Below are 8,351 nucleotides of genomic sequence, written 5' to 3'. Positions count from 1 at the left end.
GGCAAGCATAGGTGAGGCATTTGGAGAAAGCTATATATCTCAAAACTGACAAGCATAGGTGCGGCATTTGGAGAAAGGCATTCTATTTGCAGCCTTGTTGATAATAGAATAACATGATATGTTGCATAGCAGTCTAGCAAGAGCTTAAAAAATTACAATTGAACGAGAAGAAGAATATTAGTCATGTACACTATGTATGGCACAAATTATTCACTCTTCTTTATCTGCTCTTAGATACCAATATAGGAGTTTTGGCATCCATGAGGTGCGATTTAGTTCAATCAAGTTGAACTCAAACTTAATATAGTACTTTGAAGCTTCATCAATGTACGCCCAATTCAACTAAACGTCCACATGGCATCAAGCGTCCTCCGAGAAAGTATTGCATCGATCACTAAGAAGCTTCTTCAATATTCACCGATGTAAATAGTCGTATGAGCATATCCCATGTCGAGCTAGAATAGTCATGATACTCTAATGGAGTCTCCATTGATGTCGTAGTCTCCCTCGTTGACATGGGCGTCGAGCTCTCCAGAGCTGATCAATGGCTCAACCAACTAATATACCTCTAGTGTAAGTGGGCTCTGAAGTTTGGTTTGAAGCATGCTCATCGAGCTTTTGAGTCCCTGCTATAAAGCAGATTGTGATCTCCCTCTGTGATCTCTAAAGAAGACATGTCTCCCACTGCGTGATCTCCTAAAGAGGCAGCCCTCCCTGTGTCGACTTCACAACTCTAGCAAAAACTACACGAGGCCTCTTTGATCTTAATTAATATCTAATGACTCTAGCCAATAGTCCAAATTCATCGCTCATCGACAATGAAAGCGGCCTCATATCTCATAGTATACTAGACTATGACAAATGTGATGTAACTATTTCTGCCTATATATGACAAAACTGGCAAGCATAGGTGAGGCATTTGGAGAAAGTTATATATGTCAAAACTGACAAGCATAGGTGAGGCATTTGGAGAAAGTTATATATGTCAAAACTGACAAGCATAGGTGAGGCATTTGGAGAAAGGTATTCTATTTGCAGCCTTGTTGATAATAGAATAACGTGATATGTTGCATAGCAGTCTAGCAAGAGCTTTAAAAATAACAATTGAACAAGAAGAAGAATATTAGTCATATACACTATGTATGGCACAAATTATTCACTCTTCTTTATCTGCTCTTTGATACCAATATAGGAGTTTGACATCCATGAGGTGCGATTTAGTTCAATCAAGTTGAGCTCAAACTTAATATAGTACTTTGAAGCTTCATCAATGTACGCCCAATTCAACTAAACCACACGACATCAGGCATTCTCCCAGAAATTATTGCATCGATCGCTAAGAAGTTTCATCAATGTGCGCCTTGTGAATAGTTGTGTCTACACAGCTCTAGCAAAAACAACACGAGGCCTCTTTGATCCTAATATCTCATGACTCTAGCCAACAATCCAAAGTCCTCGCTCATAGACAATGAAAGCGGCCTCATATCTCATAGTATACCAGACTATGACAAATGTGATGTAACTATGTCTCTGGCTATATATGACACAACTGGCAAACATAGGCGAGGCATTTGGAGAAAGGTATTCTCTTTGCAGCCATGTTATAATAGAATAACATGATATGTCCCATAGTAGTCTAGCAAGAGCTTTAAAAATCACAATTGGATGAGGATGAAATACCTTAAATACAAGAATAAGAAGAGTATTAGTCATATACACTATGTTTGGCACAAATTATTCGCTCTTCTTTATGTGCTCTTTGATACCAATATAGGAGTTGGGCATCCATGAGGTGCGATTTAGTTCGATCAAGTTGAACTTAAACTTAATACAATACTTTGAGCTTAGTTTGACTTGATTGAATTAAATCTGGTCTCAAATGCTAGATATTCAAAACTTAGTTATGTCCAATTGAACTAAACCACATGACACACCTCATTTTCTTGTCTGAGGTAACCTTATAGTTGTTATGCTATTTTCTTTATGAGCTGTGAGTTTATGCAATGAAATAATTGTTCATTTTTTGCACTTAGCCTACCTATTTATTTCTCTACGGATCCATTTGCAAATGAGTGATTTTCTTTATTCGATTAGAAGCAAATAAGTGCAATTGAGATCTCATGAGGAATTACAATGCAAATAAGTCCCATTAAGTACAATCAAGTAACGTTTTTCAATCAAGATGTGATAAATGTGCGTAGTTAGGTGCAATTGAGTCCAATAAAATGCAAAACAAAATAATTGAATCCAATTAGATCACTTGAATTCAATTTAAAGAGAATTTGAACCATAGTATTGTTCATCATGCCTCAAATGTCTGCATTTTGAAGCATTAAGTCAAATGCTAGACCCAAATGCTTCCAGTCAATAGTATTTCAAGTAAAGTTACCCTAAACCCAAATTGAGTACATTACAACTAGGTCTAGAGGCATCAAATGAGTGGCATTGAGACAAATTGTATTAAATTGCATGTTGACTGAATTTTGAATGCATCCAACATAGAGAACTCTAATCCTAAACGAGTTAAATTGAGTGCAATAAAATGTAACAAGTTCAAGTAACAATTGATAAAACGTGGGTGCGTGACCTTGATGTCTTGATCAGATGGATGTATGATTTCATTCATCTGTGACTATCATTGAACATGAGTGGACCTAAAGTGTGAAATCGAGTTTCATTCTATTGAAATGAGTTTGAACAAAAGGATTGTGTTTAGAAGAGTCAATTTACTAAGTGGCATTAGATCTACTTCAATTAATTTTTGTATAGTAAACCCTAAGTAGCTATAATTGTGTGTATAAAGCCTGATAGGTTAGTCTTAAAGAATCTATATATTCTAATATGATGCAACTCAATGTATTTGGATACAACTAGGATTAATTAAGGTCTTTGAAGCTATATATGGTGCATTGGGGGCCGTCATACATATATAAATGATGTAGATGTTTCAATCTGATATACTTCCACTATTTTATTTGAAAGATTTCTATGAAAAAATCTAATTTATCTGGATGAACTTTACTTAATTATATTTGTACTCAAGTAAATGGTAACACTTATATCTATTTCTAGATAAACAAACATACTCTCAACAATGATGGTTTGAGAGCTTTGACTCATTAGCAACTCTTACCCAAGTGTCACCATCTACTCAAGTAAATGGTGACACTTATATCTATTTCTAGATAAACAAACATACTCTTAAAAACCATGGTTTCAGAGCTCTGACTAGCTTATTATAAACTCTTACCCAATTGTTCTACTTTGTACCACAAAAGAAGATCAACTGAGCTTGTTGAAAACTTTGAAGAGATCTAGGTTTTAAATGCACTTTGAAGATGTAAGTATTTTGATTTAATAAAGTTATAACTTGACACTTGTGGTCCAAGCTTATAGACATATTTTGAGAAGTTAACGAGACTTTTGAATACACAACACAACATGGACTATACTTGACGTAGTGTATCCAATTTACATTTGAATTGGATGTTTTCTTCATATAGATTGTGATCTAGTTTGTGTTTAGAATTGTATCATTAATATTATTTGGAGGAATATAACATAAATTTTTCAAAAAAATTACAATAATATGAATCATCTTGTAATATCTTTTCTCTCTAAGGACAGTGTGTTCAGTTGTTGTACTTGCTAATCAATAGATCAGTGTGTGAGATATTAAATGTTTTGATACCTTCCCTTTTGTAGCTTCGTCTACAACTATGAGACTTTATTTTGTTTTCTTATTTATATTAGAAAAATGATCTATCAATTAAGAAACTTAGTTTATGATGGAGCGAGTAACCACGATATTTGTCAATTACTAGTTGTTTAACTATGCTTAATGAATTTTTACTAAAATGAAATTAGGAGCCTACAAACTTACTACAATAAGAATCAATTACTTGAACCATAGTAAGTGAAAAATTACCAAATGAAACACCCTTTGCTATATAGGAGTTTAAAAACTACCGGATGAGGATGCCAAAGAGCTAGCTACTATGTAGGAGTTCACGACTTACTAGATGAACTTACTAGATAAGGACGTCCAAGAGCAGGTTTCTATATAGGAGTTTATGACTTACTAAATGAACTTACTAGATCAGAACGTCCAAGAGCAAGTTACTATATAGGAGTTTGTGATTTGCTAGATGAATTAGAAAATTGCTAGCTTACTTGCTAGATTAAATGTGAAAACTCCTACCTGTAACTAGGAATTATTGAACAAGCACAATATGGCTTTGCAAAAGCCACTGCCTTAGAATCTCATCATGAATCAGCCTCGTAGCTTTGATTGTGGCACAAGCTACAATGCGTAAACGTATGTCACTGCATTTGGCGAAACACACTCACATTGTATCTGCTCAAAGACAATCTAGAGCAAATCGACCTTATCTTTCAGAGGTTTACCTCGCAAAAAACCACAAGGAGGGTTAGAGTTTTATTAAGCTCGATATTTGTAATCATACAAGATGTTACTGTTATTAATTGTTTGTTGTCCCATTTTTATAATTCAAAAAAAAAGAAAACATGCAAGTCTCCTTGCATGGGAGAGTTTGCACAGTCCTTCCCAATTTTTATAATACGAGGGAACATGCCATTCCCACGGCAGCGTGCCATTTTCAGTGAGTTCAGTAACTGCGTTCTCAATGTCAAGAATCAAGAAAAGATAATGGTTACTCACAGTATGATAGATTACTATCCTCGAAGCACACAGGTAGCATTTAAGGTGCCGTATAATAGCACTGCTCGAAACAAACATGATAGTGGAGGCGGAGTGGACATTGCAAAGTCTAAAGTTGCGTTACCAAGCTTTGGTATGGAAGCGCCAAGAGGGCTCTTTTTTGCAGTGGTAGAGGACCATTTTGAGTGCGTAGGTGCATACTGGTTTTGAGCACAGTAGGTGCATACTAGAGGCGGGGTCGGCTTTCCCTTCGTATTTGGTTAAAACATCCCAGAGCTTTTTGCATCCGTTGAAAACAATTGAGAGGGTTTCTATCTTGCTCCTGTCGCGCGTATCCCGCACTCAATGGACTCCAAGAGAGGCATTCAAGACTGGAAGCTCCTCAAGCATGTTTTGTGCTTTTTGAAGTGCACCACATTTAGCATACGTATCGACCAAGGCATTGCCAAGCAAGACAATTTTTTGCAACAACCCTTGACTAAAAATATCAGAGTGAATTTTAAAGCCCATATTGGCATCTTACGTATAGCCACATACCATCAAGATGCATGCGTATGTGATTGCAGCTGGAGAGAGGCCGTCGCTTTGAATTCGCTGAAAACAGTCGAGAGCTTTCTGACCCTACTCTTGTTGTGTGTTAGGCCCTTGCTTCGCATCTGCTGAAAACAGCCTAGAGCTTTCGAGACTATCTCTCATTGCGCACTTCCCACAATCAGTGCTGGCATTCCAAACACGAAGCTCTTGAAGCAATTTTTTTGCTTCCTCAAGCACACAACATTAGGCATACATATTGACCAAGACGGTGTCAAGCACGGCATATTTTTTGACAATGTAATTTTTGTGCCCATATCAGCATCTTGTATAGAGCGACATGCCTTCAAGATGCTTGTGTAGTTAATTGGACTTCGAGATTTCTGGCCCTGCTCTTGTTGCGCAATCCCGCAATTAGTGCATTCCTTGGAAGAGGTGACATTCTAGACAGGAAGCTCCTCTTGCACTTTTTGTGCTTTCTCAAGCACACCACATTTGGCATACATATCAACCAAGACAGTGCCAAGCACGACATCTTTTTTCAACAGCCTCTGACTATAACAATATATTCCCACAATCAGTGTCTTACAAGAGGCGACATTCCGGACAGCAATATCAACATCTTGAGTAGAGCATAATGCCTTCAAGAGGCATGTGTAGGTGATTGCACCTGGAGAGAGGCCCTCCCTTTGCATCTGCTTAAAATAGCCTAGAGATTTTTAGCCATGCTCTCGTGAGCACATCCTGCAAACAATGCATTCCAAGAGGCAACGTTTTGGATAGGAAGCTCCTCAAGCACTTTTTGTGCTTTCTCAAGTGCACCACATTTGACATACATATCGACCAAGACAGTGCCAAGCACGACTTCTATTTTCAACAGCCTTTGATTAGCAATATAATTGTGAATTTATGTGCCCTGCCAGCGCCTTGCGTAGATCCTCATGCCTTCAGCATCCTGCATAGGTGATTGCATCTGGAGAGAGACCCTCGCTTTGTATCTGTTGAGTGGCACACATATCGACCAAGACAAAACCAAGCACGGCTTCTTTTTTCAACAACTTCTGAATAACAATATAATTGTGAATTTCTATGCCCATTTCAACACCTTGCATAGAACCACATGCCACATGCATTCAAGATGCAAGCATAGGTGATTGCACACCAGGAGAGAGACGCTCACTTCATATCCACTGAAAACAACCGAGAGTGTTCTATGTTAAGCATATCCCGCAATCAATGCGTTCTAAGAGTTGACATTCAGGTCAGAAAGCTCCTCAAGCACTCTTTGGTGCTTTCCCAAGAACAACACATTTCGCATACGTGATCTTTGCTCCTACGTAGTGCCACATGATTTCAAGATGCAAGCATCGGTGATTACATCAGGAGAAATGTCCTTGCTTTGCATCTTGAAAATAGCGACCCAGCCAAAAGTCCCTGTTCTTGTCACTATTGGGCATATCCCGCAATCAAATGCACTTGAAGAGACGACATTTTAGACATCAAGGCAGTGTCACATGCCTTCAAGACGAAAGCATAGGTGATTGCATCTGGAGAGGTGCCCTCACTTTGCATCTGTAGAAACAGCCCAGGGCTCCAAGGAGTCCCACATTTGGCATACATGTTGACCAAGGGCACCACATCATACATATGAGCACCAAAACATACATATGAGCCCAAGAATTGGCAAGCACAACATGTTTTTGAGAGCCGCTAAGCAACAATCCATGCAATGAGCACACTGATAAAGACAGTTGTTGTGGGGAGTTGCCTCGTGTTTCATCCCAACCAAAATAGTTCTGAGCTTCCTCGGCCAACCCCTTGCTGGGCATATCCTCTTATAAGAGCACTCCAAGAGACCTCATTAGCGAGAAACCTCAATTCGCATCCAACTAAAACAACTGGAGAGACGCCCTCGCTTTGCCTCTGCTAAAAGTGGATTAGAGCTTTCTGACCCTGTCCCTTTGTGAGAATCTTGCAATTAGTGCATTCAAGAATCCACACTCCGGACAAGAACCTCCTCGAGCCCTTGCATAGAGCCACATACCTTTAAGATGTAAGTATAGCCTTCAAGGCAAAAGTATAGGCGACTGAATTTGGAGAGATACACTTGCTTTGCATCAGTTGATAATGGCTTAGAAATTTTTGTCCTTCTCTTGTTGTGCACATCCCGCAATCAGTGTATTCCAAGAGGCAACATTTCGGACTGGAAGCTCCTTAAGCACTTTTTGTGTTCTCAACTGCACCACATTTGGCATTCATAACGAGTAGGACAATACCAAGCACGACATGCTTGGTAGCGATGGACGACATGCTGTAATTTCGACTGCCTCTTGCAATTAATAAATCTAGCGCTAAAAAACAAGCACTGCCTACGATTAAAAAAGCTTGCAAAAGTCAATAAAAATGGATGGAGCCGTTACAAAATTCCAGCCACGTGGACGAAGGTGCTTCCAGATTTTCAAAAGAGGCTCCTAGGCTAACGAAGTAAAGAAAGTGAGAGATTTTTCGAAGAGGGTATCTCCTTAGATACCCATAGGACGTTTCTTGGACCTTTCTTGCAGGAAGCTTTATGGTTCTTATATAATAGTAAAAGCACAAGCTAGATCAAATTTAACAAAAGAAAATTCTTTTTAGCACCCCACCCACGCTGGCATGTGGGTGTAGAGAAAGCTTTGGTTTGGTGAAATTTTGCAAACCTTCTTTTCAAATGAAAGTGGTGGAAAACTTTCTTCCTTTAATTTAATTTATCTCAACAGACGTAGCACACTTATTCTATCAAAAAACAAACATTAAAAATTTAAAAAAATACATACTATTTTTCAATGCATACATATTTTATTCTCACAAGGCAATTGAAATAAAGGGTCAATTGTTAATAATGTGTGTGTGTGTGTGTGTGTGTTTTTTTTTTTTTTTTGTGTGCCTGGTGGGGGTTTGGGGGGGGGGGATTTATTAAGGAAGGAAAGACAAAGAGCAAAGCAAAGAGGGTAGGTAGGATCGTTTCGATGTCAAAGACTTGATTTATTTAGCAATGAAGCGCACAAAGATACACAACAATTCTATACAAAAAGAGATCGGGGAAGCATTAAAAAATCAACACTTAAAATATACTTCTTATATATGCAAATGGGTCCAAAAG

The sequence above is a fragment of the Adiantum capillus-veneris genome, chromosome 15, assembly GCF_014529385.1.
Source record: "Adiantum capillus-veneris isolate H3 chromosome 15, ASM1452938v2, whole genome shotgun sequence".
NCBI classification, from domain to species: Eukaryota; Viridiplantae; Streptophyta; class Polypodiopsida; order Polypodiales; family Pteridaceae; genus Adiantum; species Adiantum capillus-veneris.
Note: the sequence above shows the minus strand (reverse complement) of the source record.